The following is an 18,114-nucleotide window of genomic DNA, read 5'->3' as shown; positions in this document are numbered from 1 at the left end:
ATTAGAAGTTGTAATTTTTTTTTTTTTTTTATGTTTTTTAGATTGAAAACATTAAATACTCTCATCTTATCTTATCTCATTATATCATATTTCATCTCAATATCAAAACCACAAACATAAACATTTCTTCACTTTCAAATTTTTAACTTTTTTATCTAATCATTATAATTTTTCCAAACTTCTAAATAAAATACAAAAAATAATTCAACTTTTTCAATTTTAAAACAAAATTAATATTAAAAATAATATTTTAATTTTATAATATTTTTATTCAACTTTTTCTCTATCATTTTTCAAAATCTCGTAAAAATATTAACTCAAATAATTTCACTATTATTCATAAATACTCTCATCTTATCTCACTATCCAAACCAGGTCTAAAGAGATTAGGAAGGAAACACATTTGGTACGACTCGTTTGAGGAGTGAGATAAGATAAGAATTTTGTGAATAGTAGTAAGATAGTTTATAAATAGTAGTGAGATAGTTTGAATTGAATATTTTTTGAGTTTTGGAAAATCAGATAGAAAACGTTGAATACAAATAATTATAAATTTAAAATATTGTTATAATATTATTTTTGTTTAAGGATTTGAAAATTTTGAATTATTTTTTTATTTTTTGTTTGAAAGTTTAGGAAAAGTTGTAATAATTGGTTTAAAAATTTTGTATTTGACATATGTTTGGGAAGAAGATGAGATGATATGAGATGAAAATTTTGGGATGAGATTTATTTCCAAATAAGCATTTACAATATAATTTATTTTGTAAAAAAAAATTAAAAATTTGAATCAAATATATTAGTAAGTGTATTCTATTAGTTATTTTCAACATATAATTGAAGTATTTTCAACTTGCATACCAAGTTAGTAAAGTTTGACGAGTGAAGTCTTCTCTCTTTTTTTCTATCTCAGGAAAGGATGAGGTGAAAGGTGGGGTCAGAAATTGGAACAATCTTCTTTCTTAACACAATAAAAAAGAAGCTTGGGTAAAGAACTAGAGGGGAAGGGGGAGGTGAGGGAAAAGAAGAAACTCAAAAAGCAGTGTTGTGAATGGATGGATGGAAAAACAAATGAATTGGTGGAGGCTGTTAAACAAGCCCACTAAACATAGTGAAAACACTAAGTTGGAACTGCTGGGGGTTTAGGAACCCTCGAACAGTTTAAAATCTTTACCAAATGATAAATGACAAGAAACCCAATGTAGTTTTCTTGATGAAAACTAAGCTGAAGAAAGGGAACTGTGATAGAATTAGAAAAATGCTCAACTATGATGGTTTTTGTTGTGGTTGAACCAGTTGGCAAGAGAGGGGGTTTGATATTGTTATGGGATCACAATGTGAAAGTAGAATTGGTGAATTATTCACAAAGACACATTAGTGTTTGGGTCACAAATGATGATGGAAATAAGAAATGGTTGTTGACAGACTTTTATGGGCAACCATAAACCAGTAGAAGATAAGAAGTTTGGAGATTACTTGCCTCACTGAAGCCTACAGATAATTATAGCTGGTGTGTGGTTAATGATTTCAATGAAATAGTGACTCAGGGAGACAGAGACATGAAAGGCAAATGGCAAGTTTCAAGGAAGTATTGGAGGGAAGGTTTGTTTGACTTGGGGTGGAGAGGTGCCAAATTCATCTGGAGTAATTAGCATGAGGATGAGACATACATTAAGGAGAGACTTGATAGAGTAGTGACCAATTCAAGGTGGAAGGGTACTTTCAAAGAAGGGTGGGTGGAAGTGATGGCTGCCAGGAGCTCAGACCATAGACCCTTACTGCTTTGTTTGATTCAGAGAATAGGTGATGAAAGGATGGGAAGGAAGATGTTCAGGTATGAAGCCAACTGGACTTTGGAAGAAGATTGTGATGAGGTATTAAAGAGGGTATGGGTAAAGAGTATGGAAGAGAGGGGATATTCAGCTTACAGATAAGCTTGGAAGAAAGTAAAAATGCCTTACTCAGATGGAATAGACATATTGGAGTGGATAGGAGAAAGAATTGAGAGAAAAAATTGAGCACTTAAAACAGCTACAAGAGATTGAAAATGGGCACAATTTTGAAGAGAACAAAGAACTCAGCAAGAGATTGGAATAGTTTTAGAAGAAGAATATTTAAAATGGAGGCAAAGAGTTAAGAGGAATTGGTATCAGTTAGGGGACAAAAACACAAAATTCTTCCATAGTTGTGCCAATCAAAGGAGAAGTAAAAACAGAATAAGAATGGTTATGGATGAACATAATAGAAGTTATTTAAGGCATGATGAACTGGAAGGGCTTTTAATGAATTTCTTGTGAGGTTATTCACTTCCTCTAAATCCAGCCAATATGATATGGATGATTGTCTGAAGAACATGGAGGCTCAAGTTTTTAATGAGATGAATGAACCTCTTTCAAAGACTTTTACCAGAATGGAGATTGAGGAAACAATAAAGCAGATGACCCATTTGAAATCACCTGGACCAGATGGGTTTGGGCTTGTTTTTTATCAAAGTTACTGGCATATTATTGGAGATGAAGTCAATAGTGTTGTGTTGTCTTGGTTGAATGGTAATTTCCTTAACCCCTATGTAAACTTTACTTATATTGTACTCATTCCAAACGTAAAGAATCCTAGGCTGGTCAGTGAGTATAGACCTATAAGTCTATTCAATGTGGCTTATAAGATAATGTCAAAAGTGTTAGCTAATAGGTTAAAAAAAATTACTCTCTATTATTAAATGGACTTATAAGTCTATGCAATTTGGCCTTATCTAGAAGCAGCTATGAAAAAGCTGGACTTTTGCAGTAAATGGACCGAGTTGATTATGAAGTGTGTGTCATCAATTACATATTATGTTTTGATTAATGGAAAGGTAGGATCAAAGATACTCCATTCAAGAGGGTTGAGACAGGGAGACTCTTTGTCTCCCTACCTTTCTATTCTTTGTGCAGAAGGCTTAATCTCCCTTCTTAATAATTCAGCTATGAAGGGTGAAACAAGAGGGTGACAATGGCTAGGGCGAATTAGAGTGAATCATTTGCTATTTATAGATGATTGTGTCTTGTTTGGTAGAGTCAATGTGGATAAATGGTTAAAAGTGTAGGCTTTGTTATTGAAGTATGAAAAAGCTTCTGGCCAGGTTTTGAATAAGGAAAAATCTGCAATCTTCTTTAGTTCAAACACAAGTAAGGTTGTCAAAGAAAAGGTCAGGGAAGCAAGAGGGACAGTGATGGAAGGAAGCTATGATAAGTATTTAGGGCTACCTTCAGTAGTAGGAAGATCGAAATATTATACTTTCTAAGCATAAAAGAGAGTATGGAACAAGATTAATAACTGGAAAAATACATTTCTATCTTCTGCAGGGAATGAGGTTTTAATCAAGACACTTCTTCAAGTTGTGCCAACATACACAATGAGTGTGTTTCAGCTACCGAAAAAGCTTTTCAAATAATTAAATGTAATACTTGCTAAGTTTTGGTGAGGTAATCATCAGAAAAATAGTGGTATGTAATGGAGTTGTTGGGAGAAGATGGGGAAGCAAAAAGGGAAATGAGGTCTCGGTTTCAGAGATGATGAGAGTTTTAATGTGGCTTTGCTGGCTAAGCAGGGGTGGAGATTCATGCAAAATCCTAACAACATAGTTGCTTTGATCTATATAGAAAAATATTTTAGGTCTTCATCTTTATTGGATACTAAGTTGGGCTTCAGACCTTCTCGAATTTGGAGAAGTGTGAGGAATGCTATAGAACTCTTAAAAGAAGGGCTGAGATGGAGGGTGAGGAATGTAAGAAAATATAAATATATGGGGCTATAAATGGTTGTCTTCTCCTATTATTTTTTGTGTACAGTCACATGTTTTGATTTTGGATAAGGAGGCACAGGTTAGAGAACTTATATTGCTGGACAGTGGGAAATGGCATAAGGAACTAATCAGAATAATATTTAATGGAGAGGAATCTGAGCATATTTTAAGCATTCCTTTGAGTAAAATGGATGTTGAAGACAAAGTTTTGTGGGGTCCTTCTAAGAAGGGGCTCTTTTCAGTCAAAGTCATCAAAGGGGAAACCTAAAGGGAAAGAGAAGTTGACAGCAGATGGAAAGTTATGTGGGAATTGAATATTCTTGAAAAGGTGAAACTATTCCTATTGAGAGCATGAAATGACTATCTAGTTACAAGAAAGAACTTGTTCTTAAAGAAAGTAGTTGATAATTCTTTATGCCCAATCTGTACAAAAGAGGTGAAAATTGTGATGCATGTTCTATGGCAGTGTACAGCAGCAAATGATGTATGGCTTGAGATTTCAAATAGAGATTAGAAATGGGGAACTGCAGAAGATGATTTCTTGGCTTTATAGGAAAAGTTTATGTTGAAGTTGTCCAAGTCTGATATAGAGGAAATAACCACTGTTATGATGGGTTTATGGACAAGAAGAAACGAGCTTATTTTTAAGGTTAGTTTAAAAAGTCTTGTCAAGTTATCAGTATTGCAAGGGAAGAGTTAAAAGAATTTTAGCTGGCTCAAAACTATTAATGAAAAATCAAGGAAATAGTGCAGTAACAAGGAATATGAAGTGGAAGAAGCCAATGGAGAATTATGTGAAAGCCAACTGGGATGCTGCCATATACTAGAAGGAAAAGAAGATGAGATTAGAAATAATAATCAGAGATGAGGAAGGGAAGTGTTGCCTGCCATCTGTGGTAAAAAAAGGTTTGTTAATCAAGCTGTTGTTGCATAAAGTTTTGCTCTTTGAAGAACAATGGAAATGTGCAGGGATCTCAACTTAAGTAGAGTAATTTCTGAAGGTAACGCTCAAGCCATTGTTAATGCCGTAAATGAAGATAAAGAACTTTCTTTTTATGAGAATGTCATAGAAGATGCAAAGATACTGTTAAAGAGTAGAAATATCTGGAATGTGCAATTGGTGTATAGAAACTCAAATGAAGTAGCTCACATTCTAGCTAAGGAATCTTAACACTTAAGATTCTGAATTAGTATGGATAGGAAAGATACTAGATTGTATTAACCTTAGTATAGAGAAGGAAAAGAGATGTATTGATAGCATTGGTTTATGATGAATACAAAATTATGTTTGATTCAAAGAAAAAAAGTTAGTAAGATATTAGAGATAACCACCATATTTTAATTATATATTGCTAAATTCGAGATAATTATCAATTTATTGAGGAATTTTGAAGTAAACCAATTGCATTGTCTTCTTCTTCTTCTTTTTTTTTTTTTTTTTTTCCAGAGTTTTAGAAGGTGTTATTAACTTATTTATTACTTTCTTTATTCTAATGAAAACTTTTAAAATGTAATCCGCATCCAATTATCTACTTTTTTGTCTATATAATTTTAATTTTGAAAATACCTACGTACAGACCCATTAATTCATATGTCCAACACATTATTGATGTAGAAATATAAAAAAAAATCCTAATTTTTGATTTTATAAGGTTATACAAAAGGTTTACATGAAACTTGTACGCTTAAATATAAAAACATCCTAATTTTTTATTTTATACGGTTATATAAAAGATTTACACGAAACTTGTACGTACGTCGCATTACCAAGATGAATTCTTCTTACATATACTAGAATCTAAAATGGAAATTTGAGTGTTGCTGGTTGTGGAGTACTCGAAAATCATACCAATTATTTCATTTTTGCAGAACAAAAAGGTTTCACAAATCATGCTATTCTTATTTTGGATTATCTCTGTTGAATTGCTCTCACCTTAACATCATTTGTATATTTTATATGAATCGACGGTTCTTATCCCAGCCCTTCTTGTTGTTTTATAATGTCTTTGTTTAACGTAAAATTTTATAAGATACTCCTACAATGTTTTGACGCGCAAAGAGGGTGAGACACCTGACTTTCCATTTGAGTTGTACAAAAAATATTTTGGACCCAAATGAAGAAAACACCTGTTTGTTAAGCCACTAGTTTATGGGTTTGTGGGTTTAGTTTTAGACCCACATGAAGAAAACACTTGACACACCACATCAAACCACGTCAGTTTATTTTTATGTAATACTTTTGTGGCTAAAGTATTTTTCTAAGTTAAGTAGTATACCCAACTTGGAGCTAGGGCTGGGCAGTGGGGACCTACACCCCGCTACCCCGCCCTGCAAGGAGAATGCCCAACAGGGGCAGGGCGAGCTGACCCCAGCAGAGCCCCGCCCCACACCCCGTTTCACTATAGATAAAGAAATAAATTTTGAATATTTTATATAAATAAATATATTCTATATAAATATATACAATTTGTTGAAAATTGAAGTTGTATTCAAGTTACTAGATTACCTTGGCCTTCTAAACCAACCTTTATATAGGAGACCAAATCAATACAATAATCGTACTTAAGTAATATGGTACTTACTATGTATTGTCTTACTATTTAAGTCTCATATTGTTTAAGTATGTCTATTGTATTGCATTGACCTCCTGTATAAAGGTTAGCCTGGAGGCCAAGACAATTCAAAATACAACTCTAATGAGTATAATTCTTTTTGTATTTATATATTTAAATTTATAATTTAAATTATATTATAATTTGGATTCAAAAAAATATTTTTTGACCCAAAAATATTTTTTAGACGATATGCATCATGGGTAAATATTAGCCTAGGCGAGGGGGCAGGGCGGATGAGATTTTCAACCCCGGCCCCGAGCAACAAGGCAGGAGTTTTCAATAAAAAATAAAATAGTATACTATAAGCACTTAAGCAGGGGTGACTCAATATGAATTGAGGCCTAAGGTAAAAGTTAAGCAAGTTACTCTTCATTATAATACAATAAAATATAAATTATTATATTGAATATTTTTAAAAATTTTCAATAAAATGAGGCTTTATTTTAAATATTTGAATAAAAGTTTTGAATTTATATTTAATAAAATAATTTTAAATGAGGATTCATTGTAAATTTTGTGTCTCGATTTAACAAATTTAGAAAAATATATTTAAAAATATAAATTATTCATTATATTAAATATTACAAGTAGCCAATGATCTTATAGTGAGAATCGTGAGATGATATTTGTTTGTTTTTTTTATTTTAGCAAAAGGGTATGAAAGGACAATCGGTGGTGATTTTCCTATCTAGACATCATCATAGTAGCACGATACTTGCTTGCAATTGGACAGGAAGGACTAGACGTAGACGGTGGAAAGTCACAAGCGCTCCCACAAGTTAGGTTTGAGGATATTCAATGAATCATTAGGCGATCAATACTAGAATTCTAAGGTGAAGTGAATACATAGTCGGATTCCAATCCATGACCTAGTCCTAGTATATGCCAAATCACTTGGGAGTAAATAAAAAACATTGAGGCAACACCAAAGGTGGTGTCAGATGGCATTTTTTATTCTCTCATTAAAAATGCACAGGATCTGAGTGCCCGTACTACCTGCATCGTCAAAATATACCATTCACCTACATAAATTCTCTTTTGTTTGACAAATTGTAATACATTCATCAGCAGATTTGAACAAGTACATGATATTATGATGATTCCAACTCTTCAAAATTACTCCTATAATTCGCAACCTTCCTCACTTGTGTTGAAGCACAAAGAAATAGCTTGACCATTGAGTTCCCTTTATTTGCTAAATCAGGATTTGTATTTTTACTTTTGACAATGAAAGGCAGGTTTTGACCTCTCATCAAATAAACATTCACCATTCAGTCTAATGTCGAAAATGATAGGTGTACCATGTGTCCATTTTACGTGTCAAATCAATAACATGGTGTCCAAGAAAATAAAAACAGAAAAAATGTATATATATATATATATATGAAAAATTCTCAGCTATTATTCCCCATCTCACATCCCATATCAATACATTATACGAAAAACACTCACACACCCTATGAAAAAGTTATAAGTGTGGAGTGTAAGAGTGAATAGTGGCTGATGCATAATATTCCTCTATATATATATAAATATATTTTGGTGGAGACGTTGGCAATATGTTTTTGTTTGGATAGTTGGAAAAGAGCACAGCACACTGATACAAATAGAAGGAAGAAAATGAAATGCAAAGCCATAATTAGAAATACCAAGTTTAGAAGATACATTATTAACAAGACTAATGGTTGTGTTCATGGCATCTGGTGCACTTTATTTCATTTTCACAATGAAGACCAAGCACAGGTGTTTCCTAGTACTTAGTTCCTTTGTGCCAACTCCTTCAGGGTTTGAACAAGATGCTCCTCATTCTGAATACTCTGAACCCAATTTGCATTAATGTGAACTCACTCAATGCTCTGCTTCAAGGTTCTAGCAATGGAGGGCTTAGTACGGGCTGCAAAAAACTCCTATATTTCCTTGGCCTTCTCAAATGAAGTAAACTGGGAAATAGGGCGAACCAAACCGAGAAAAGGAAAAACAATGAGAATTAACAGATGACTAATTAACTGTTTTTGAATTCAACTTCTGCACAGCTTGTAATTGAGATAAAAATGACAGCAATTTGATACTTGTGGAACTAACAACAGAGGAGGGAGGGAGAGACCAACCGGTGAGACAATTGTACTGACAAAACGAGCCAGTAGATATCCGGAACCCCAGACTCCTGAAATATGCTCCCAGTTAACCTGTAAATTCCAAATCATATATATAAAGGGGAAAATCAAGGCATTAACAAAGATCAAAGTGCTATGTGCCCATCCCTAGGTGGTTTCCCCAAATCAAAAATACACTAAGGACTGGTTTGGATTCAAAGATGAGATGATATGGTTTTAGATGAAAGATTAAAAATATATTGTTAGAATATTATTTTTTAATATTATTATTGTTTTGATATTTGAAAAAAGTTAAATTGTTTATTATATTTTGTGTGAGAATTTAAAAAAGTTGCAATGATTAGATGAGATGAGATAAGATTAAACACTTTCCGAATTCAAACTAGGCCCAAAAGGGGCTCATTGACCCAGTAAATCAAAATATGTCTGTCCTACCTTCATGTTATACCATAAATACTTCACCAACATGAAGCTAAAAAACGAATGGTTATAGACTAGCATCATGGAATAACTAAACAGTTGGGCACCTTGGTTGGTTTCCCTGTCAGCTCAATCTGGCCCCAAAAAGAGATTGATTGATCAAGATCAATCAAAAGCGTACTTATGTTTAGCTAGCAATTCCAATATCTATGTGCCTTCACTTGATTTTTCCGACACAAAATGTGAGATATATTCCAAAATATAAACGTTCTCTAAGATATTTTACTCATTTCACCTTAAGCATGCAAGCCCCATGATTCACTAACTTGTTTCTTTCACAGACACCTTCAACTTCTCCACACCACAGGCATTTGTAGAAACTCCTCCAACAAAATTGTCTTCTTTGGATTTGGGGATGATTTCTAAGATCTAAATTTTACCTTTTTACCTATCTGATGAGGGGGAGTTTAAGCCATGCAGAACATAGAAGCCCAGTTCCCCACATTTCTCTAACAAAAATATATAGTTCTTGTGTCTCTCTACTTTTGATCAACAATAAATGCATGTGGTGCACCATCAAAGGTGAGTGTTGACTTAAACAGTTGTCTTCCTTAAATAAACATGCAAGATCTTAGACCAATGTAACACATTGGTGAATCAAGTATTACCTTCAGCCATATCCAAGCTGTTTCAAGTCCTTCTCTACTAACAACAAGTCCAAAAATAGCATCCTGGGTACGAACCTAGATTAATGGGAAATAAGATCCAAACTCCATAAGACCATAATTTATCAAGTTGTTACGAAAAAACTTTGACCTCCAAAATTACATAAATCTCAGATACCTCATAAGACAACAAAAAGTTCAGAACTTCAAGAATTATGTCAGGATTTGGACAAGATGCTAATGAACCTACAAGTACAAAAAGATACACGATTTCAATACACTACAGAGACTCATATGTTCTATGTCATTTTAAATAATAAAATTTTATTACTTAGAATGCGTGTTTTCTCCTGGCTCAGGTCCGTCTCTCTGTAAACTCTCAGAAGAGATTCATAACCCAATCTATTTGAGGTGCTGACCTTCTGCATTACAGCCACATAAGCTGCCTGCAATCACAATCAACAATAAACTCCAATAGTTAAATGGCTAAATGCTAGCAATTGACCAATGCTTCTTTCACTAACCTTTCTTATATCATGAGGGAGGAGTGGTGTATTTCTGTCACCCAAGAATGCAAGAAAATGCCGATTTGCTTCGTTTAGCGTCAGGTCATGTCCAAACACAGCAAGTGCATTCAAAATCTCCCCTCTCATCATTGCATCTAGATGGCCCTCCCCTTTCTTAGGCTCCCAACCAAGCATCCTGCAAAGGGGTTCAGACAGGAAATAAAATAATAGATAGAAGAGTGACATCAGAACGACTATTCTTGCTCAAAGGAAATTTCTGAGTGCTCATTATTGGGAGTATATTCAAATAAAAGATAGAAACATACACATACAAGTTGCTGTCCCATACATACAAGAAATATATACTCCTAGATCTTGGGTTAAAACTCTGTAAGCTTATACCCATACAACTTCCACGGGGAATCAAAACAATCCTTTAGTGAATGTAATTTTGTTTATTGGTCTTTTCATTCTTCCTTAAACCTGACCTTCTTCAACATTAGTAAATAAATAAATAAATTTCGCTTTGTTGATACCAATATATGCAAGATGCAAAGAAAATGTAACACTATCTGCTATTTATTTGCTATTAGAAGCTCTGAAGAAAGAAAAAAAATGACTTAATTCTGAAAATTTCATATTATTTGTTTATCGATATTAGCATCTTAATCACCTTTTAATATTATAATTATCCATTGTACAAGAGAAATGAAATTCTCAAGCTATAAATCGGCATAATTTTATTTTCACACGTTCTAGTACCGTAAACTAACCCATTAGTTAACATCCAATGGGGCTTTCCCGCTCAACTGGAATATAATTGACTTCAAAGAGACCACCCAATGGCTTAAAACCAAGGAGAACACAGGAAATTCAATCATTTGTATATAAGATTACTTACTCGGCAGAAGACTGGAAAAGGCTAATAAAAAATTGTTTAACATAGTCCAATAACTCAGGGGCTGCATCAGCAGCAATTGTTGCTACTTTATAACTTATTTGTCAATACAGGGACAAGAATTAGGACTAAGAAAATAACCAAACCAAACTTAAATAAGGTTAGGAAGTGAGCATTACATTAATCAAATTTGACAGTACAGTATATTCAGGTTCCCCCCTGTATGCACCCATTAAGGTAAACAACGAGCTCAAAGACTGCTGGCGAGCCATACAAAGGGCAAATGAATCATCCAGGATGCCTATTAAATGAAGATGTTGTGCTCTTTTCTACCGTCAATGTGACAAGCAAGTATGAGTGCAAATATCCAAAGTACTGAATCTGTCTATTGGAGACAAGTATTTGTTCTCTATAACATATCTGAGTTTGGCTGCAAGGTCCTCATCATATTTCACCCTATAGAACCCAGTCTGATCCACATTTATTTTTATCCAAGCAGATGCTGCATCCCTTTTATCACTCGGGAATTCCTTGATATTGAGAGTTTCACTCTTCTTCTACAGTAGAAAATTCTTCCGCACATCGTATGAGCCATAGCAGAATGTTACTGGGACAATCCATTGCCCGTACCCATGGGAACCACTTGACAAAAATTGAGACTGGAACTATTAAATTTATCTGTTAGAACTCAGTAATTCCACCAGAAAATTATCAAGTGAAACATTACAAAATGAAAGAGCTGCCTATGCATCTAAGTTAAGATGTATTATTTTGAGACCAAATGCGTGAAAGAGATCAGACACAAGAAACCTGCTTGAAGGCCAGGTTTTGATCTTTGAATTTCACAAAGACAACTGGGTATCCTTTTTGCTTTGTCCATGAATTCATTAACTTGATCACAGGCTCACCAGATCCCTCCTCAAGGGCAGCCCATAAATCTTGTGTCTTAGCATTCGAGCCAACATATTTCTTTATATATGAAGCAAGTGACCTCTGATTGCATAAAGAAGAAAAAACAGCCAATTAAAATCAGGAAAAATATACAAACAGAAAAGAAGAGAATTAATTGACAGACAACAAACTTAATGTGAATTTGGGAAAGAGATTAAGAAGAAAAAAAAAGAGTTTCTTCAATCACAAGAAACATCTTAACTTGTATAAGAAACATATACAAGTAACAAACCTAATTACCAACCTGAAAGCATTCGGCACCAAGATAGCTTTGCAGCATTCGGATGACAGATGCACCTTTCTTGTAACTTATCGCATCAAAAATTTCAGTGATTTCACCAGCATGATTTACCTCCACCTGAACAAATGTAACGTTAAGTTGAGAGATACTTGAACAAGCAATAATATTAACTATCAAGTTCACATTATGTTGGCATACTCCATGACCCAAAAAACACAAGGTCTAACTCTAAGTCCAGAAAGTTGTGTTTCGTGTTAGTGAAGACCTATTGCATGTACTTTGATTATTTCAGAAATTATTTCAGGGCAAGTGATTTAAAAACCTAAAAGATTTGCCTCTAGGTGGTTAGATTGAACTACATGTAGCCTAGGTAAAAAGATGTCATGTGTTTCACATCAATAGTTTAAGTTTTAGCTTTAAAATGAAAGTTTATTGAATGCCCAAAGCGTACCTTTATGTTCAAATGGTGAACTCCAGCTTTAAAAAGATTGCCTTGTTCAAATAGAAGGAAAATTGATAATTCAGGGTCCCTTTGACATACAGGAGGTCAATGTAATACAATACTTATACTTAAACAATGTGTTTCACAGTTGATCCCTAAGTCTATGTTTCATTAGCCTTATACTCATTTTTTTATAGTGATATCATTTTGCATCGACTAGATACTGTGGTTTTTTTCTGTTTGGTCTTCTCCAATAAAAATTTATAAAACTCAGTCTACCTTTTTGTGTGAGAATTCTTTATCACCTGCTCTATTATGCCTTTTAACGGTGTTTATTGAGGATATATCATGTGCTTTATGTTGGAATAAATTTGCCGTAAATATCTTCAAAATCTAGTAATTTTATTTACGTATTGATTGTGCACATAAGATAAAATTAACAGCTTGCAATAAGTTGTGGAAAATCACTAGTTCGGTCAATAGCACCAATGCATTCCCACTCCCCATAGTTTGCTAGATTGTATTTTTTCAATAATTTCTCAAAGAAGATAACACCCAAGAAGGAAAAAAAATACCCATGCAAAACTACCTCAATGGGATGGGACTCTGCAAGCCCATCCAGCTTAAGACCCTCTATAGGTTCAACAAGAAACTGAGTCCATACTTTCCATTCTGGGAACAAGCTGTCAGATGCTAAATAGCTAACCTGCAAAAGTGCAATAATTGACAAAGAAATCAAAAGCATGTGGTGTTATTAAAGATGATAACATGAGACGCAACAAGGCTACATACCCATGTTGCAAACCCCTCGTTCAGCCACAAATGAGTCCACCATTCCATTGTTACAAGATTGCCAAACCATTGGTGTGCCAGTTCGTGGGCTACCGCAGTCTCAACCTTTATATTGACCAAAAATGATTTCGTGGGAGTAATTAGAACGACTGCACATTACACTTACCATACTAAATTCTAATAAAAAGTGCAACTGCACATTACTCTCTGCTTATTGGCAGCCGCAGAATGCTGATCATCATAGAGCAACTCAGTTTCACGGTATGTAACCAAACCATAATTCTCCATGGCCCCAAAAGCAAAATCAGGGATTGCAACCATATCCAATTTGGGCAGAGAGTATGGCATGGCAAAGTATCTGTAAAAATAATCAGGGTTAATCCAAATTCCAGATAATGCAGCATAAGCAACATAAAGTGACTTCTCAAGGGATCACTAGCAACCACAACCCAGAATCCAATTAAATGTATGTTTCAGTTAAGAAAAGTAATAAACTCACCCTTTGTATAATTCAAGTGTCTTGACAGCAACACTCAATGCAAATTTCCCTTGATTTACCTTGCCAACCTGACAGTATACTCGAACTCTGACCCCTGTACAGACACGTATAATTACACCATCAAGAACGAGGGTTGTACTTCAACAAGAAACAGTGGACATAGCGTATGATTTTACCATCTGATGTATGATCTTCCACATAATCAAACAAACCAATAACAACTACCACCAAATATGTAGACATTATTGGTGATTCTTGATATGAAACCGTCTTCAGGTGCCCATCCACTTTTTCTTCAACAATTGGCATGTTGGAAAGAGCCACCAGCTCAGATGGCAAATCCAATGTGATCTTGAATGTAGCCTGCAACACCAGTGCCAGTAGAGAAGGGCCAACTAAGCTTTTGCTTCCATTCATTTAAAACATAATCAGTCACATGTATTCACAACCCCAAAATTATTTAGCCATGACAATTAAAAAAATTACTAGCTTCATGAGAGGCAGATTGTTTAACGGCATTTCCTCAGACATGCATTCTTAAGTTTGTTAAGTTCTTATTTTTTCTATATTTTTGATGCATCATAAGATATGCTTTCAGCAAAAGATGCAAAAGATCGTAATGAGCAAAACATGAGAGAGAGAGAGAGAGAGAGAGAGACCTTGCAAGCTGGCTCATCCCAACAGGGAAAGCATCGCCTAGCATCAACGGGTTCAAACTGCGTTACTGCCATATTCTTCTTCTCACCATTATGTTCGTACGTACTGGAAAGCAACACGAAGACTTATTAGGCATACATAGGTGACTAGTAAAACCGTTTCTTATCAGAAAACAGAAGAAATTTAGCTCCATTGCTTAGAAAACCATGTAAAAGAAGATGCAAATAGAGACTTCAAAAAATTGCATATTACATCAAGCTAGCCAAAAATAATAGGACCAATATTAACTTGAAGTTCTAGGCCTGTAATTTGATAATATCAATCAACATCACAAAACATGGTTCGACCACTTTGTACCTAAAGGTTTTTCTTTTTAAAAAAAAAATAAAAATTCCCGTGAGAAATTCTAGTATTTATGGATGATTTATTGAGTAGGCATGTTCAGGACGAGAGACAATGAGACTTGAGAGCCATATTTAGCCATGACATGTTTTTAGTACTCTGCTGGCGGGGTGGTACTGCTTCCCTTGCATGCTGCTCAAAACCGATGCAGGGCAAAAGATGGGGGAAAAAAATGAAAATTTTTATTTATTATCTTCGAACATCATATTTATTTTTCTCTTATCAAATATGTAGTGTATAGATGGTGGGTAGAATAATTTTATTAATTCAAAAAAAATAAATTTAAAATAAATTTAAAATAAATAAAAATAAATATGATGTATAGTAACAAAATTATATTTTTTTTTCTTAGCCATAAATAAAGTTGCGTTTTGGCCTGTCTTTCTTCCACCTAGTCTTTGTACCCAGAGTTCTCCAGTAATTGTCTTGTTTGCTCAGACTTGAAACGTTGTTTTTTATTAGGATTATCACCTGCGCTAACTACTTGCAACATAACTATGGCTTTAAAAAAAATAAAACCTCATTGTTTGCATTATTAAGCCTACGCAGTCGACGAGCAAGCCCAATATTCTAAATCTTATATAATTGCTATAGTTTTTTAAAGAGTTCTGTTATATATAGTCACTTTTGCATACTCTTTGTGTATTCCACTGATGTGATTGGCCAAAGTAATTATTTTATATTAAAAAAAAGTTACACAGCCAATCAAATTAGTAGAGTGCACAAAGAGTACGCAAAAGTGACTGCACATAGAATTTTTATTTTTTAAAAGACAACCTCATTTTTTTTTTTTAAAACAAAAATTGCAACTTTAAGGATAAAGTATATTTTCGGTTTCAAACTCCAATTAACACTGCATTATACTTCTCACTTCAAATTATAAAGTCTAATTAGGGCCGTTAATATTGATGAAAAATAAGCGATCTGAACAATCTTGATGATCAAATCTTAACTGATGATGCATGGTATAATGTTCTGATAATTTGAAAATGCAATATATCTATTGTGATGATTTAGGGTATAAAATGTACAATAAAGGTCGGAGAATAGACTATTCCCAAATTATCACATTTTCCTTGTGCCTCAAATATCATTGGTTTTTAAATCATCGTGACTAACTTCTTATAGTTAAAATTATGTCATCCGTAACTTTATATTAATTTAAAATAATTTAAAAAAAATTATATTTACTGTTCTAATATACTAATCATGCCTAGCAAAAAAATAATATACTAATCATGCACACTCCATTTGAAAAAAATATATATATATATATATATATAATCCACTATCACATTTCTTTTTAACCCTATATTTTTTTAAATAGAGTTACGAGACTTGTACATATTAAGATTGTATATAATATTATTCTTAGGTACGGTTTGAATAGTAGTTGAGATGAAAGTTAAAAGTTTAATAAAATATTATTATAATATTATTTTTTAATATTATTATTATTTTAAAATTTGAAAAAATTAAATTATATTTTATATTTTATATAAAAATTTAAAAAAATTATAATGACGATAAGAGTCGAGACATCCAAACATTGGCCTTATTTTAATAATAAAAATTCATGTAAAACAAGGTGAAAAGTTTTAGGTATTGTTCCTACCTTCTATAGAAGCCTTTCATTTTGTCGGTCAAGGTTCCGTCAAACCCGATACTCAAAACTCCGGGCCCAATCGGAAGTGTCTCGGCGAACTTCAAAACCAAAATCTCGTCGACTTCAACCAAATCAATTTGCAAAGGCTCGAACACCTGCCGGAAAGTCCGTTCATTCATTCAGGATTAGCATTAACGACAGTGCATTTGCTTTGAATTGCCTCTGTAGTCTCGAATTACTATAATCGATGGTTGCGAATTGATATATAGCAACTGTATTTTCTTTGTTCGTTCTTTTTTTATCCTGAGAAATTTCATGTACAGGTGCAGCATCAAAATCAAGCGATACTAGTACTAGAGTTAACAAGATACCTCAGAAACGTCTCGGTTGGTGAACATTACAGAGTCGGTATCGACAGAGAGTTCAGCGGCATTGAGGACGATATACTTTGTGTCGTCGACGATGTCGAGATCAATAGCGACGGAGCCGGCGAACTTGCAGGCGTCGAGGTCCGGTTTGAGGCGTATGTGTAGCGTCTCGGGACTGCGAATTTCGGGAGCCGAGGTTGGCCTTTGAACTGCTCCATTATCGCCTGATGAGGCAAAACATAGCATTGAGAATTATATTTATAGACAAATTGTTAAATCACGAGAAAATAAAAAAATAAAAAAATTGTAGAAAGCTGGATTTAGCATCTTACAAGTTCGGACAATTATTCACTTAAAATAAATGTGTCTAAAGACACAGTAATAGCATTTTTAAGATAAACATAAGAGTAATGTTATGTTTCATTTTAAGGTCTTGCAAACTCGACTCATTTATTTTTCTTAAAAAGTAGGATTTGTTATTAAAAAAATAATTTTTTCATATTTATTTTTTTTTAAATGTATAAAACTTATACAGCCTAGACTGCAATTATCATTTTTTAAATATAATATAAGTTTTCAATACGAAAATAATTTGTATATGAGTTAAATATATAAGTTTCATATAAATTTTTTGTAAAATGCGAATCTTTCCAGGTAAAAATGTAAAAAAAAAATTGCTTCTTTTTAAGATGTTTATTTTTTTGCAAAATTCTTGTGAAATTTGTATATTTAAAACTTGTATATATTATTACTCATTTTTCATAGAATTATAAAAAAAAAATAATGGGAACGTCGATCTCTTAAGTCAAGAGATAGATGAGATTATTTGATTGTGAGTTTTGTTCTTTAATATGAAAGGTCCACTTAAATTTTATTTTTTCATTAGATAAGTCCAACTTGTACGCTTGAACCAAGACCCTCTATTTATCTAAAAATCTAAAGAGTAATGATATACAAATTATACAATATATTATAAAATAATGTTATAAAAAGATGATATTTTTATAAAATTATGATACTTTTATAAGATATTTTATAAAGTATCATAATTTTATAAAAATACCTTTCATTCAAGACATTATTATATAATGTGTTGTATAAAATGTTGTGGATAAATTTTTATTTTTATTTAAAACTAAAAAAATTGCTACGCA

At 33.2% G+C, this 18,114-nt stretch overlaps 1 pseudogene; it reads right to left on the bottom strand.

Moving 5' to 3' along the window:
- Window positions 1-7,968: 7,968 nt before the first annotated feature.
- LOC109003065 lies at window positions 7,969-17,178 on the bottom strand (annotated as a pseudogene).
- Between the last annotated feature and the right edge of the window lie 936 nt (window positions 17,179-18,114).

This window comes from Juglans regia, chromosome 6 (genome assembly GCF_001411555.2).
Source record: "Juglans regia cultivar Chandler chromosome 6, Walnut 2.0, whole genome shotgun sequence".
In the NCBI taxonomy this organism is placed as follows: domain Eukaryota; kingdom Viridiplantae; phylum Streptophyta; class Magnoliopsida; order Fagales; family Juglandaceae; genus Juglans; species Juglans regia.
This window is presented reverse-complemented; position numbering and strand designations above follow the sequence as displayed.